Source organism: Phasianus colchicus, chromosome 10 (assembly GCF_987193195.1).
Source record: "Phasianus colchicus chromosome 10, bPhaCol1.hap1.1, whole genome shotgun sequence".
Classification (NCBI taxonomy): domain Eukaryota; kingdom Metazoa; phylum Chordata; class Aves; order Galliformes; family Phasianidae; genus Phasianus; species Phasianus colchicus.
In genome coordinates this window covers 11087968-11105143 of record NC_143445.1, presented here as the reverse complement: position 1 = coordinate 11105143, position 17176 = coordinate 11087968, and the positions used below count along the sequence as shown (strand labels likewise).

At 38.7% G+C, this 17176-nt stretch overlaps 1 long non-coding RNA gene across 1 annotated transcript; it reads left to right on the top strand.

The window, feature by feature from the left end:
* Positions 1–69: 69 nt before the first annotated feature.
* Positions 70–4490, top strand: LOC116230829 (uncharacterized). Its single transcript, XR_004167312.1, has 2 exons — positions 70–218; positions 4219–4490. It is a non-coding gene; the product is annotated as an uncharacterized LOC116230829 (long non-coding RNA).
* Positions 4491–17176: the final 12686 nt, after the last annotated feature.

Below are 17176 nucleotides of genomic sequence, written 5' to 3'. Positions count from 1 at the left end.
GGCGGGCGGGCGCTGGCACGCGGCCCCGCGCGGGGGGCGCGCGCCGCGCCCGTGCGAGGGGTGCGCGGTGCGGGGGGGCGCCGCTCCCCCACGGACCGACGAGGTGCCGCGGCCGCCGGCGCCGTGACCGCACCGGGCAGAAGCCCGGCCTTCGCGCCTTGGAACTTCGTTTAAGCGAGCCACGGTGCTGAGGGCCTCGGTAAAAGAACGCAACACACGTAAGCAAGGAATCGCACGAGATGTGTCGGTAACGCGGCTTCTTGGAGCGTAAGACCTCCAAAAAGTCATCTGATGGCACAGCCCTAGACGTCAAAGAAGGGCACGAAGCGCTCCCCATCTCCCAGCAGAAAGCAGAGCCCTGAGCCCCTTTGCTCTGCTGCGCAGCAGGAGCCCCGCCGCACACCCGGAGCTCGGCGCAAATCACAGCGCGAGGTGTGGGCTGGCAGAGCCCCACGGAGCTGCGGCACCACAGCCGGCACAAAGGTGGTCACTGGGCCGGGGAGCAGACCTGAGCACAGGGCTCAGACGGCATCCTTCAGAAGTAAACACTAAGAGAGGTCTTAACAGGAGGAGTTAAGTATGTATCGGCACAGTTACTTCAAATCTTTGTAACGTTTGCAGCATGGTTCACGGCATAAGGCATATTATAAAGTGATCTGCATCCTGTTGGATTCCAGTATTCTCTTCTGCTACAGTAAATCATTCAGTTAGCCACAAAAAAAAAAAACCAGCAGAAAAATAACGCATCAAAACAATGCATCACTCACCACTCCTTCACACTGCACAGCCAACAAACTCCTTGTCCAGAACAAAAATAAGTCATCCCCATTCCTCTTTCCTCTAAATGTCACCAATTCTAACAACTGCTTTGCCAAATTATTTTTCCCAGTTTTTCAAATAGGCTTTTTCTGCACTCCTCAAGAATAATATGTCAGTAGCTGGTGCACACAGCCTTCTTTCTGGATGGAGCACCACAATGATCCATGATCCGGATGGAGCACCACACCACACTGATGAGCATCCAGATTTACTGGGTTCAGAGTCTGGGGGGAGGTGGTTCAGATAAAACATCAGGAGTGATCATACCGTACAGTGTACAAAGAAACATCAACATTTAAATACATTAACCTTTACAAAACATCATAGAAAAGCTAAAACTGGATTTCAGAGGAACTAATATCCCCCAACCACCAGAACTTTTTAAAATAGCAATCCTTGTGTGCTCCGGCTCACTGAGGTCACAACTTCTCAGCAGCCTCATACACCCCAGCCTGACTGGGATGGAGCAGCGGTCCTCATTGCCACTACAAACTCTTTCTGAAAGGCAGAAGGGTAAACATTTTGGCACATGGAAATATAAAGTCATTAGCTAGACACTGACCCTTCCCAGACCTACATCATCTCTTACACACACCAGGCTGGTGCGCTGTGCAGGCCAGCAGCCCCTGAGGAGGGGAGCCACGGGCACCCCAAGGCTGGGGGGGCAGTGGGGCAGCACGGGGCCCAGAGAGCCCAGCCACGCAGCCCCTGGCACTGAGCAGCAGCACGGCCATGGCCAGTACAGGCTGGGCTGGGGAAAGTGCTTCCCTGGCAGCCCCATCTGAGTGAAATGGGGCTCCTGGGCCATGGGCATAAAGGCCAAGGGAGGCTGGTGGGGGCAATTAATGCCCATTAGCGTGCTCAGGGCTCTGACAAGTAGGATCAAAGATCTTTATTTTTAAATAATTAAATCTTTAGCTGATAAAAGTAATTGCACTTCCATTTTAAACTTGGACTTCTGCAAGCCATTGGTTTAGTGCCATAAGACATTTTGATTCCAAACACTTGATTTATATAGGAATAACCACCCTAAAAACTAGCTCACTGACATTTCAAAATGCTGTTGTCACTGGCAAGGTATCAGTGAACTGATGCATTTCTGGTGGCATCCTTCAGGATGCTGATTCCAAAACTGTAACAGCCCAGGTGGTTACATAAAGGCTTACGGAGATAATGTTTAGAAAGGACAGAAAGATCAGTGTAGTAACAAATGAGGAGGAAAGACTATTTTTACAAACTTATCTGAGTCATATGGTTAAATCCAATACCATCTACACAGATGCGAGCAGACACGTAAGGAACACGTGGGGTATGGCTGCACGAAGAGCGGCCCAGGGAAAGACTTGGGAGAATCAATGGTTCAGCCAAGCACAAATAATGCTGATGCAAAAAGAACTAATGCAATCTAGTGTGTATGACAAATATCTTCTTTCTATTAGATCTCTGTGCACACATTGGTGAAGAAACATGACAAAGATCTGCACACACCTCTGATGTTTATACTTGGAAGAAAACTGAAATATTAGTGATGAGGAAGAGTGCTGAAAAATGATTCAGGGAGCAGAAAACAAGCCTTCACAATACAGAGTTTACATATTTCTGCTTATTTGGTGTTTGAAATAAATAAAACTGACAGGGGGCTTGATTACTTTGAACAGATGTTTATACACAGAAAAGAGACCTCAATAGTATGACCTTTTCAACCTTGCTGACAAAGGCAGAATGGTATCCATTTGTTGGAAACCGTAGCTAGACAAACCCAATGTTGACATTTCCTGACTGTGAGGGCAATTAAATATTTACATAGCTTGTATCAGGAGAGATACTGGGTATACCTTTGCTTGGCTTTGAACATGAGATTAGATAGCCTTGTCCAAGACTGGTTTTGATTCAGCTTTTGAAGAAACTCAGTTGTGTACAAGCAGACAGCAAGACTTTGCATAACATCAAACCACACAATGTGCCATATCACCTACTTGCAGACACTGTTCAGAATACAAGACTGATGGCCTCTTCTGTCCACAATTTGCCCATGTTCAGTCAGATGGGTGCTGAAATACTTTGTTGCATTACACAGAGAGAAATGAATAATTAACACTGGTTGTTCTGAATATGGATATTCTGTGATTGTCAGGTTTGGGGTCTCTTACTGCTTACACCTCACTGCCTCCCAGAGAAGTCAGCTCTAGGAATGGTCCTCAGTTCACTATTTCTCCGGAAGGGCATTTTTATCTAGACATCTGATCTTTTAACAGTATAATAATAATAACAGTATAATTAGTAATACATGTTCTCACAAGTACAATAGGAAGAAAACCACTTTGACCTACTACTAAGAGAATAATGTATGATTACATTAAAAGTGAAAAATAACAACACCAAGAATTCCAACCATTTGAAGATATCTGCCGAGTTCTTTTCCTAATTGTCAGGCACACATCTGGGGAGAAAATAAAATACAAAGGGAATCGCTATAGTATAGAAGACTCTACAGGGGGCACGCAATAAATGTATTTTGTGTTATTAAAGGTCCATCAGACAGTTCCTGATAACTTCAAAGCCATCCAATTCTCTAGTTGTGTGCGTAGGGTGTATGACGCCCAGACATAACATTGGCAAGTGATGGCTGCTGTAACTTTCACAGGGGCCTGTCTAGTTCAGTTTCAGTGTTTGAACTGCAAGAGATGCATCCCTAAGTTAGACCCAAACCTGCTTCTTTGTCCTTAGGTAGAATAAATCAGGAACTGGTATTTGACAAGGTCAGAGAGGGAACTGATTTCAAAAATACTATGACTGAGAAATACTCTACTCCATTGTACAAAATAGCAAGAAACATAAGACAAATTTTCAAGAGGAAAAAAAAGGAACACAAAAGACTTCCCACTAAAACTGAAAAAGAAAATGTCTGTCATTGTGAGAGTAAAAAGACTACAGAAACAGATCTTGTGTTTGGTATTTTGCCAGTGAATCAGAAAGGGCTGGTAAAAATGCATTCATTGTGCAGAGCCCCCTCACTGTTGAAAAAACTCCTTTATTCACAGAGACAAGATTCTGCTCTCATATATAACTCCTGTGAAGTCAATGGGAGCTGACTTGCATTACGCAGAGGAGACTGTTGCCCAGATATTCAGCATTTGTTTACAGTAGGGAAAAAAAAAACCCTCAAACTATTGTTGAAAACTATTTCACAGCTTATTTTTAACACAAACAGCTTGAAATGAGGAAAGCTCAGTTGGTAGGAATTTCATATCTACTAGGACATGAATTTTGACCACTTTTATAACACAACAGTTAAATTTCAGATGCTTTTTCATTGCTAAGTAGAACAGCCTCTTAAAAATGGTTTGAAAAAAGTTTATAAAATAATGTTTTAATTGCCAAATTTTCTCCCACTTTTAGCAAATACTTTGCCAACAGTAATTGAGTGAAGGACCATTGGCCATGCTGCTGAGAAGATACAGCATCTGCTGCAAGAGACCAGTGAAGGACTGAGGCAGAAAAAGATGTAGGGTGAGGTGGCTGGCATCAGCTGATCCACAAATGAGACAGAAGCAAAAAGGACAAGGACAAATCAAGAGCCTAAAAAGGAGGGGATACAGAGCCGAGAGGAAACACAGAAAAGGCACACTGAGGAGTTTGGAGCTGAAAATAAAGTTTAATGATGAAACTCACTTTAGTTGTGAAGTGCTGCTGAAAGAGATGGTCCATTCTCACCCTATTGCACTCTCCCCTCCAACCCTGGCTGTAATTTTTAGCATTGTTCATTTTACACCATGAAGTGATTAAGAAAGCTGATCTGAAATACAATCAGTCATATAATCATACAAATTTACTTCCCTGACTCAGCTCACAAGGGAGACCAGGGGAGACAGTCAGAGGAATGAGAGTACTCCTTTCAGTAGCGGCCCACAATTAGATTGGCAGAACCACATCCTGAGTTCAGCAGGGGACTCAGGCAGCAAGCCAAGGAGAAAGCCAGCACTGGCCTAGCCAGGAGACTGAGCCTGAAGAAATGGGGAGGCTAGGAAGATGAAGAACTGGTGGAAAAACAATGCTGGAGGGAGTGAGAGGCCTGAAGAAGTGAGGTGAAGGTGTGATCTGGAAGAAAGGAGAGGTTTGAAACCTGTTGCAGGAGCCTCTATCCTCACTGGAGTGCATTCACATCTGCCCCTGAAACCAAATCAGAATATGCTAATTTTCACTATTCTTTTACTACCACTAAACACTACCAGCAAAATCTGTGATGTTAATTATGAGCCCGTGTGCATGTCTGATTGCCTTCTGTCATCACTGAAGATGACATCTTATTATTGCAACCAGCAATCTATGCATGCAACAGGCAAAAGCCATTTGCATTAATTAAATCTATTGGGGAAAAAAAAAATGGTGGCATCATACCAGCAAGATAGTTCCATGATAGTACTGACAAAACTTTATACTGCCAAAAATAGGAAAAATTAATTAAGCAAAAAGCCAACCGAAAACCAAAAACCACACCAAGTTGAATACTTGTAAATGAGAAAAATCCTAGAACTGCAATTCACATAGGCTAGTAAAATAAAGCTAAACATGAAAGCTTCATTATTCAGTTGAACTTCCCCCTAACAGCGATATCTACAAAAACAAATAGCTATAAAAAATAAATTTTGATTTAACATCTGTTCTTGGTCTGATAAATCTGTTCAGACATCTATCACATGAAGAGTTAACTTCATTCAGTTTTCCTTCTGCATCCACATTTCTCTACCAATGGAAACTTACTCTACATACTGCTGGTGGTTTGTGCAGATGACTGTGAAATACAATAAGTTATCCCTCTAATTTACTTAAGTGCTACTGAGAAACTGTTCTGCAATGGGAACTGGTATTTTCAGTTTTCCCAGTCCAATTTTTTTCTCCCAGTCAAGTCACTGATTCACTTAGTGATCCAGAGCAAATCATTTATTTAATTGTACCCTTAACAAGCCAGCTGGATAACTAAGTGAAAAACAGCTCTACATTGAAAACCAAATGCTATGTCTAAACTGTGCCTTCCTGAGAAAACAAACAAACAAACTGTCCTATTTTCCCTTGGGGCAATCATGAGAAAGTCAAGCATTCCAAATTCATTTCAAAACCAAGAAGATGGGTTTAAGTTTGGTCTCAGAAGATGTTTTCACTAATCCATTAATAAACAGACTGTTTCTGCATAGAATAAAGGATCTTCAATGTTTAGCAGCACATTACTGTAACATTTTTTAAAGATTCACTATTTTTTAAAACATTTTAGTTTACTTGTTCACTTCAAACAGTCTAGATCTCAACTATTGTCTCTTTAAAACATCTGTTGGCTCACTTAATGAATGCTTGTGATTCGTAAGGCCTATTATTAGTCCTGAGCATACATCAGCTAGAAAAATAGAGCAAGCCAGCTTTTATGTATTGCTGAGCACAAAGTTCACCGTGTTATATAAACCACTGCCTTTAACTGTTAAGACATATTATAAGCTACTTATTTAGTGTTGTTTCATTTTACTTCCTAATCAAAATAGCATATACTACACGTGATGGCTGCATCAAACTGAATAAAAAAAAAAATACTTGACAAGTTGGTATATAGGAACAGCTCTTGACTAATGTATTCATCTGGGGTTAGCTACTAACTCTTCATACATATTTCTGCCACTCCACAAGAGCTACATTTGCTAAGAGGCAAACCACCTTCATCTCTCTTTAACCATAAATGACAGTGAAGATGTTCAGCATTCTTTCAGTGGTGTCCTGCACCCACCTGTTTTTTATGGATTTGAACACTGGGAGTAGGCCTATAGTAAGTACAGTCATGGAATGCCCACACAAAGTCACAAGATTTACAAACCGAGATAATGTCAGCTTTTATGCCAGAGTCAATCTGTGTATTTTTATGATTACATAAGAGGAAGTTGGAAAAAAGAGAACTTTTGAAAATGAAAAATGACGGTCATAATTTTTATTAATTTTATTTTTTACCAGTCTAAATGTGTGGGAATTCCATCATTGCTCAATTTGCAGTCTGGCTTTTTACAGCATCTTTCTAAGATTATACTAGTCCTACAGCAAATTATTAAATAATTTTAAAGAGAATTATAAAAACTGAAATACTCGATTGCAAATGTGTTAACTACCTGTAGTTCTGAAGGAGCAGAAGATACACGTAGTCATCTGTAATATAGTTTTATAAACAAATACTATAGGACTAAGATAAAAGAGGATCAAGGCTTCATGAGGTCTATATACCCACTTCTTTTAATTCTGCAGGCTCCTGTAAATCGAATTCCCAGTAAAAGCTACTGGATTTTCCCAAAAGTACCACCGATAAAGTTTCAAAATTATTTTTAAATTGTATTTTCCAATTTCTCTCACATTAGAACAAGCACATACAGCAGGCCTCCATAACACAATCTAAAAATGTTCATTTTGCCTCCAACTCCTTTGAAAGAAAAATGAACCTAAACCATGAATTTTTGCTGATCTCCACTCTAGGGACAACAGTAGCTTTTACCAGATGACAGTAAAATATAGATTTTTAAATACAGAGTGGCTCAGATAGTTTTTTTGTTTGTTTGTTTTTTTCCAGATTCCTATTTAAGATTAAAACAGAAATCCACACTGAAGTGCTCATATAATTGTTGTGCATGCTCCTCATTCTGTTCTCCTGTGCCTCCTCCTGGGATACCACCCATACAGGAATAGTTTTTGAGTAGGAGGAACAGGGTTTAGTCCACTAAAAAAGTGAAAGAAAAGCCTGTCAAAATGCAGTCTGTTATAGCTACAGAGCCTATGGGAAAATTAAAATCTTTAAAAAACTGTGTATTAAAATAGAAAATAAATATTCCACATCCATTTTTCTTACCACTTTCTCCAGCTGTAATTGTAATGGGTACTTGGTTCTTGTAACACCATCAGTCTTCATTTTTTATTTATATGCTAAACTCTTAGCTAACAGAACTTAAAATAAAAGCTCATCTGCAGACTTGTGCAAACATAATTGCATATTATAACACTGAGTTCAAGACATATTGATTTTATATATATATAAGATCTACTTTTTAACAAATTTGAGAACACAACTTATTTTTTTTTTAATAATGCCACAGTACAAATAAAGTAAAGTACTTACAGTCATCTTGGTTCTGACTTCTGGCAGAAATCTCAGGGCAGCTTTACTCCGTGTGGAGAACAATTTATGGATCTGATGAAGGAACTGCATGTTTTATGTGCCATAAAAACTACTTCTGTATTCTTAGTATTTACATATACTGAGCATAGCTGACTACTCCACTGAACTCAGCTATAGCTTTAAGGCTGCTGTAAAGCTATTATCCTAGCTCCTCATGTCAAACTGGACTATTGAAATTTGGCACATAGAAAGAGGTTACTAAAACCATTAGTAGAAAGGAATCACTGCTGCTGCCCTGTTGTGGAACTACAGCTGAAAAAAAACCAGTGTTAACCCTATTTAAAACACTGCTGTCACTGAAGAGGAAATGGTATTTGCATAGTTTGTTTTGGAGGACAACAGGCAACTAATTCATTTTCTTGACACCATGTATGCTGTACAGTGGATTTCTCAAATCCATTATCTGTGTGTTCAAATAAATACTACACCAGGAAATACTAAATATCTACCCTATAAAATACAAGTATATCTGTGTCACCTCTCCTTTGTTAATTTTAAACTACTAAATCTGATCTCAAAGAGATCAGATCTTTGTTAGCATCCTAAGTCATCACATCAATACCCACATAAAGACCAGCTATATACAAGCTTTATCTCATATATTCATATATATATATATGAGATATTCTGATTTTAAACCATTCTTAGAAGAAGACTTAGCTTCAAATTTTTCCATTAAACTAAACTTCTTCACTTAATCTTTGAGAATTAAAATGATTGAGAGGTTCACCTTATCTAAATATGCTGATCTACATGCAAATACCCTTAAAGTAAATTAGAAGACAAATAAGCCACACATTGGAAACTCAGAGGATGAAATGTCTTTACACTGCAAAGGGAACAGTCAATAATTGTTCCTAAGTTGTGTTCTTTAACACAGACTTAAGAAATTCTAGATTTAGGGGAAGTCAGTCATGATTCAGGTTTTGCCATTAGTGTCATTTTTGTAGAATTAAGACACAGAAGTTATTCTCACAGCAATTCTCAGCCATGAACTTCGCAGATGCTTTTATCTTGCTGCAAAAACAGTGACATAATTTTAATCTCCTGCCTGGTATTTATTTACAAAGTTGTATTTTTTTATTTTTTTTTTTATCATTATCTTTACATTTTCATTATATTGGGGACAGATTTCTTATCCTATGATTAAAATACTGGTGCAAAAATAACATTGGGGCTAATGATAATTACAATGGGACAAAGACTGCATTGATTTGTTTCAGCCTTACACACAAATTCTCTATGTGTGCATTTCACCCAAATGGAGTGGGGAGCAGGGTGGCAGACTACCTTTTCCCTCATTCTGGCTGTAGCCTTCTGAGCACAGGGAAGCTGCAGGCAGAAGCAGTGACCTTTCTGGAGAAGCAGCTCTGGTGCAGTGGGTGGGAGAGCACGCAGAGAGGCACAGCAAGCAGGGAGCAGCAGGCAGGAAAGCTGAAACAAACAAAAGGGATTGCTTACTGCAGAGAAAAGGCTCAGATCCAGAGCTAGATAGACGGGTGTTTCTATAGGAGCTTGAAGGGAAGCCGTAAATTACATACAGACTAGGAAACTGCTGAAACTTGCTTCAGAGGAAGGCAAAATTGAGTAGAGGGATTCCCCCAGTAGGATACACTGGGCAGGAGGGTTATTTTGCAAATCTTTCAATCAGACTACATTGATGAGCCTCAGCTTTCTTGCCTGTAGAGACCTCTCATGTTCTTGTTTGAAATTCTGCATCAAATACAAATTAAAGATGGGAAGCTTTAGGTTTCTTCCAGCACACTCACTGTAAAATAAGACAGAGTAGGTCTACTTTGAAATTCTGATGACTCAGGGGTTGTCAGCTAAAAGTGTTATATGATAGATCATGGTATATATTTATCAATTATATATATTCATAGGTATATAGAACAATCAGCTAAGAATGATACATGAGATGTATGATTATAGATCTTCTCTTGTCAGGAATATATAACTCCTAATTAATTTAACCATAATTCTTTGGCTACACTTTTTTTGTTTTTTTTTCCCTATTTTAGTACATCCTTTATTATTTGAGTTCTTTAACAGCACAGTTTCACAGCAGGAAAAGATCTAAGTGCTTAAGAGGCACTTAAAATCTAAACCCAGGAGATACATTCCTGACCACCAGTTATCTTCTGAATCATCAAATATGATCTCCATTGTCCTTTAATTGTACAGAAACTTTCCCTGTTTTTAAGACTGGGTTTGTAAACTCCGGGAAAAAGAAAAAAAAACAACAGAATGTCTTGTATTCTAACTCTGTAATGACAATAAAGATAAAATCTTGTCCTGACACACATACTCTGCTATTTCCTAGACGCACGATTTCCACTTCTTTTGGGACATACATTATAATAATAAATTCTATAACAATCATATATAATGAATCAGTTTCTAGAGACAATTAGCTAATTAAGATTCATATTAATTTTAAAATCCTCCTTTCATAATGCTCATTTTTCTATGGAAATGTGAAGATTAATTCAGCTCATGGAAGAAAAGAACTTTTATCCTTAAAGGTATGTGCAGTAGACTCATTCTATAAAAGCTGTTTTCTATAGAAAACACATTTCTTAATGTACAGTTAAAAATGAGTTTTCAAACCTTCTCTTTCATAGAACTTCTCACTGATCTAAGAATTCTAACACTGAGCTCAAAGACAACAAAAACACTGCTGTCTGAACTTGAAGCAGCAAAATAGCCTTAAAAAATCTAAGGGCATCACTTAGAATTATACAGATAAGCATCTGTGACCACAAAGACTCTTGCAATAAAAAGATTTTTTTTACTGAGTCCTACCAAGCACATACACTGCGCACTCAAGCTGTTCAAGTCTCTCTCTATCTTTCTCTCCATTGCCTTCCTTCTTTATATGAAATAAAAGCCCTTTGAGTCGATAAAACTATTTATATTTTCACAAGAAGCAGGAAATTGTACACAGGGCTTTGCAGTAATCTTTAAATCATATGCTGAGCTTCTAAGAACTTCAGAAGGAAACCATCCTTCTAAGGGGTGAATACACAGCATTCTTAATGGGCAGGGTTAAGTTCAATGGCTTAACTGTAGCTCTACGGATGTAGGCTACCTGAATGTTTTTTGGTTACTGCTGTAAGTGCACTGTTTTGCTCTCAATGGTCTATCTACTTTCATATCATCTGCATAACCCAAAGATATATGTTGAAGTCTGAAATATTGTTTCTTCAGTAGCTATCACTTCTGCTGCTTCAAGCATTAACTGCAGATATATAGAAGAGGAAAAAAAAAAAAAAAGGGAGTTTCTCCTGGTCTACTATAAATGTGATTGTATTTGCAAGCTTGTTAAAAGATTCAAACAGTATTTCCTCTCTTGCTATTGTCAAACAAAATTCATTGTTCACTTAAAATAACAGCTTTTACAGAATGAGTCTATTTTTTTTCCTTACCGGAAGATTGCAGCACAAAACACAATTAATGCATTTGCTGCCATTCTTGATTCAAATGAAGATTTAAAGCCCTGCATATCCTGCCTTAAATTAATTATAAAATATTTATTTTCCACATAATGTCAAGATCGTGGTCAATCTGGAATGACAGCTTATGGTCTGGAGCAACAGCAGTTCCGTGGGACCCTGAATAGCAAATTCTCTCTGAGTCCATTCAGTAAAAACAAGGGCCACAGAGGAGCCACCTCAGATTCAGGGACAGAGAAGACATAAAACTCAGTAATTACAATTCCTCCCCTTAAAAATAACTGCAAAACCAATTAAATAACTTCTGTGTGGTAGGAGATGAACATTCACAAAACAAACAATTTCTACGTATTTGAAGGAAAACAGTAAACAATGGTAATGATGGTCTGAGAATAGCTCACACCTGCAGTGCTGTGTGTCTGCTGGTCCCTCCTTAAATTCAGACGGGAATCAGTCCTTATGTCAATTAAAGCAAGTTCCTACAGTGCTGCCATTCTGCTTCTCTCACTGCTGTTCATTTCACAGTTGAAAAGGAGCTTCTTAAGGTGAGGAAACTGCTTGTTGGCAGCAAAACAAACCAGCCTGGTAAGCAAGAGGGAGGTTTGGCAAGAAATCAAACTTTCCTTCCTTTCTTTGTTTTAAACACTCGATCCACTATTCTCTATACAAAGTATATGGAAAACTGTGAAGAGATTATCCATTTCTTTATCCCTTTCCCTGCCCAGAATGGCAGGAGTCTGAAGTAAGACTGAATATAAGAACACTTATTCACTCTTAGTTCTCATGGGCAGCAGATTCTGGATTAGCACTGGTTCATGAATTAAGAGGCCTGACACTACATTTTCAGTCATATCAACAACAAAATAATGTTTAGGTTCAGAACTGACACCCAAAGATGGGGAAAAAGCAAAAATGTGTCCACTACAGAGCTGCAAAAATGAGAAAAATAATCTGGAGAAAATTCAGAAAAGCAACTTATCTGTTGCTTGGTTTAACAGAGAATCCTCATTATTCTCTTAAGAGAAAAGCATGATGAAGTACTGGTTCTTGGGCTGAGTCACACAATGGATCATTATCATGTTATCTGAGCAGTACACAAACAGCACTTAGTACAAAGCACATTTTCTAATTTCTTCTTCCATATAATATAAAAAGATACAGTTGTACAATACTGCTACAGAAAACAGCTGTCCACATTTAAGTTGCATTATTTTTTCTAAATATCAGGACTTAGGAAAACAGAATTATTAAATTAAAATTAGAGATAACATTGCTGCTGTTTCCTAAATAGAATCAGACCCAAGTAGCATTAGATACATAGACCATGTAGCATTAGTCATTACACAAACTTTCCACGGCTTCTCAGAGTTCGTACTTTAAAATGCTATACCCTTCAGCTTCAATTCTTTTTGCAGGAGTGCTCTGACAGCTTATTCGCTTGATGCTGGGTTTCAGAATTCAGCACCATCATTTTTCACTTTCAGTATGCTAACATGGGAAATCAAAAGCTGATGTCTTGACTGGTGTGCTGGCAGCACAGCCAACCCGTCTTCATCAAACCTCCAGATTCACATCTTTGCAGTTATTCTAGGTAGAAGGCTACTTACACTGATCTTCTCAAACTTCACTTAACATTAGGATGGATACCAGCCCTAAGAGTCAACTATTGACCCCTCGTTAAATTTTCAAGGTGTCTCTTTTTTATTATTTTAAAGCAAATTCAACATTGTTTTGTCAAAAAGACTCTTATTGTCCCCAGAAATGCATTAACATACCAGTGTTAATTGGCGACAGTATAGAAATCAGTCTAGAGGAGGGAGGAAACAGACACCTTCAAAACAACTAAAAGAAAATTCTGCTATATTATTATAAATGTCTCTGCCTAAAGGCTGCTTTCAGACCAGCTTCATAGTTCTTGCATAATGAGTATAGAAGAAAACAGACCTACAAACCAGCCACCGTATAACTGTTCTGTCAAATGTCTTTCTGTATAAGGTCAGCTGAGAACTATCTCTTGTTTTTCCCAATATCCTGTTGGTATTATGCCTTGGGAACAGGAGCAAAATTCTTTTGGACTTGTTTACAAATCAGGCATGTGTCGCCAGTTTATGAGAAGGAATAAACTGCTAACTGATAAACGGCTAAACTGATAATGGGTGCTGCTTGTTTTTGATGAATGTCATGTAACTGTTACTAATCATGAAAAAAATTACCCATACTTCTTATTGTGAACTTAATTCCTTCATACAAAGAAGTACACCAACTGGAATGCTCTAGAGCCTCCTCATTTGATACTGTAGCACACATTGTCTCACTGGTTTTATTCTAATCACAGAAATAGCAAGATACAGCTCCACAACCATTTGATATGGACAAGTATTCCTAACAGCTTGACTGAACTGACCCAATGCAGCAGGCATTTTTTTCTATCTTCTTTTTCTCCACCTTCATATCCTTGCATATTACATCTGTCTTGCACACTGATGGCATCAGAAGCAGGCTAAGCCCTCAGAAACAATCACTATGATGACTACACTCTGCTTTGCCTCCTCTTGAGAAGTCCAGGAGACTGGAACAATTTAGCTTATTGTAGTTTTATGAAGGTATTTCCACAGAGGGACATGTAACTGAGTACTGCAGTTAGCAGGCTAGCACTGCAGTTACAAGAAAGCTTTCATAACTGGCTTTCATAATTGTTCAAAAGGTATCCAGTCAGAAAGCATGTGTGAACATCCAGTCAGAACAGAATGTATTTCTGTGTGAATGTGTGCTGACAGGACCACTCAACAAATCTGTTCTTACTTGCAGTGAAACTTTTACCTCAGCAATTCAAAAGTCACGAGACATGTCTAGCACATCCTATGTCATGCTTGCACGAAGCCTTGCAAAGCAAACCTAGCTAAACGTTCCTGTACAATAGCTGCTTTTTTAAACAGTTACTCCACTATTGTTAAGTGAACTACAAGTTATGACAACTGATACATCCACAGTCATCCCTCTGGCATTCTTTATAAAAACATGAATCACCGGAACATTCACCATGTGGAACTCCCATCATTAGGATATGCGTACAGTGTGAGTTCAGCCGTGCTGTATCTTTCCATTCTGCACAATATAACTGTCAGAACAACCTGAATGAATCATATAGGCCAACATGTAGGCTTGGCAAAGCACAGCTCTGGTAAAACATGTCAAAATTAATTAGTTATGTTTAGCTTCAAGCAATGTTTGTGCACTGAACGAAAATGAAAATTTTCATTCCTCATAAGCCATTGTACCAAATGTTGTAATAGCACCCTGTTTATGTACATTAATCAGAAACCAAAACACTTGAAAGGAGTTGGCCTACTAACAAAGCTCAGGCATTGAAAAGCATACACAAAGACCACAAACAGGCTAGAACAACTACTAGAATCAATTGTGCGAGCACATGGGCAATAGCAAAGGGAGGATTTAACCACTTTAGCTGCTCCAAGGATGTCAGAGGGAAAGGAGTAGACCTAATATATCCAGATGCCATTTCAGAGATACTCATGGTTTTTTCCTATGCTTTTTTCCCCACAAAATCTTTCACCTATTGGAGCAGATCGAAAGGCTGCTGACAGTGGTTTTTTTGTTTGTTTCGTGGCACATTTTGTCCGTCCAAGCTGGAGGACTAACTTTCCCTGAAAGTTAGTGGCTTCACTCAGAATTGTGCCAATCTTCTGTAGATAACAGATGAGGATACAGATGTAGTGATAAATTTAAGAACATAATATCATGCAAGGGAAACAAACCCATGTGAATGGTGCAGCACAGATGTCACCATTTATCTGCCCATTTACCATGGATCCAGGTACTTGCAGTTACACTCCTGCATTTTTGTTCCTCCTCTTTTACAGCAAGAAATGCCTAAGAGACTTCCCCTCCCTTATGAACACTGAGGATTTATTCAGACTCCTGCGATTGAAAAGGACTAACCAATGAGACACTTGCATTAACTGTCTGAACCTGAACAAAGTTAAGAAAATAAATAACAACCCAAAAAACCCAAAATTTCCCAAAGCAACAGTAAAATTGCCAAATTTAAGTGAGATATTAGGTTTGAAATTACTTGTTGTAATAATGCAATGCCTAATTATAAAAAAATAACCTGACACTTAATTGTATTTGCTTTCAATTTCTCTCCATGCATTCTTTAATGTGTCTAATGAAGCTCCCTAAGGCTATCATAATACAACACTCACAATGTTCTCTCTAAAATGAAATGATCATGGATGACCTTTAACCATAAGAAGTTACATGCCTCCTAACATAAAATGCCAATTATTTCTTTTATCTATAGATTTAACAGTTGATGGCTTGTCACATGAAAAAAATAGAATTTTCTTTTAGCAAAACAAAAAAAACCCAGAAAACTCCACACAAACAAACTGAAGTGGTAGGATCTTCAGCAGTTCTGTCATGCTATGAGCTGAGATCTTAGTTCTTAATCTAAATCGAGTGAAGGCCAGTACCTCTTGTGCTATTGCTGTTACCTGGGAGAAGGCTACCTTGTCACATCCTCCTTTCAGGGATCTATACAGAGAGTGATAAGGTCTCCCTTGAGCCTCTTCTTCTCAAGACTGAATAAAACCAGTTCCCTCAGCTGCACCCTATAAGACTTGTGCTCTAGACCCTTCAGTAGCTTCAGTGCCCTTCAGTGAACAATGACTTAATTTGGTTAATACTAAAACTTATTTTGTCTCTTTGGACTCAGTGAGACTGGTGGGGGTAATGGTACCTGGGAGGGCAGCAAAGAAAGTTTGGACCTGAGATAAAGTGGAAAGCTTTTCCTTTTACATTCTCTCTTTGCTAGTGGCTTTCTTCAGTGTTGGCCAGGGTAATGTACAAGATGTTCTCATAAGAGTAGACTTTAAGCTATTATGAACCTCCTATTTCAGCTTCAATTAAAATTATCAGGGACTTCTAATAGCAGCTGCATGTAAAACAGGGCAGGAAAGACAGCACCACTTGTCTTATAAAGCACTGTAACAACAGTCACTACAGAGTGACCAGGGTACTCAATAGCCTTTGAGGGATGACATTTAATTCAGTAGAGTTCACAATTTTGTTTTTCAGATTAGATTAACACTTGAAATGCATTTTATATGCCTGGAAAAGAGGCAGACAAGCATGGTGCCATAAAGCTGGCAAAGGAGGAGAAAGACAGCCTGAAGAAAAAAAGCAATTTCAAATTACATAATTTACTTTTGCCAGAAGTATCTCACAATCTCAAGATTATTCTCCTCCCACAACTTCATTCCCCATTTTCTACCGTAAACATTTCTCTATCCTTCTATTATAAAATGACTCAGTCAGTTCTTCTGACTGAGGCCCTGATCTCCCAAGAACATTTAAATTTACTCACACGAGTAGCATCATTGGCTTCACTAAGACAGTTCATCGGAGACGTAAACCTTTCAGGATTGCTGCCTTTGGGTTTGGCTTGTTAAAGTGAAACAAGATGTTAAAAGTAACTGTGTTCCTGAAAGCGTAACAAACAGTTTTACAGTAACAGGAAGAAACAAAGAATCATGCATTTCTCAGAGTCCTTAAAAGAAGCTGGAATTAATTTTTTAAAAGATGCACTGAAAATGCTAACAGAAATACATTTATAACATCTGTTCTGTTCTACCTCTTCACAGTGCAAATACAAATTGTCCATGTTCTGAAATAGAGAATT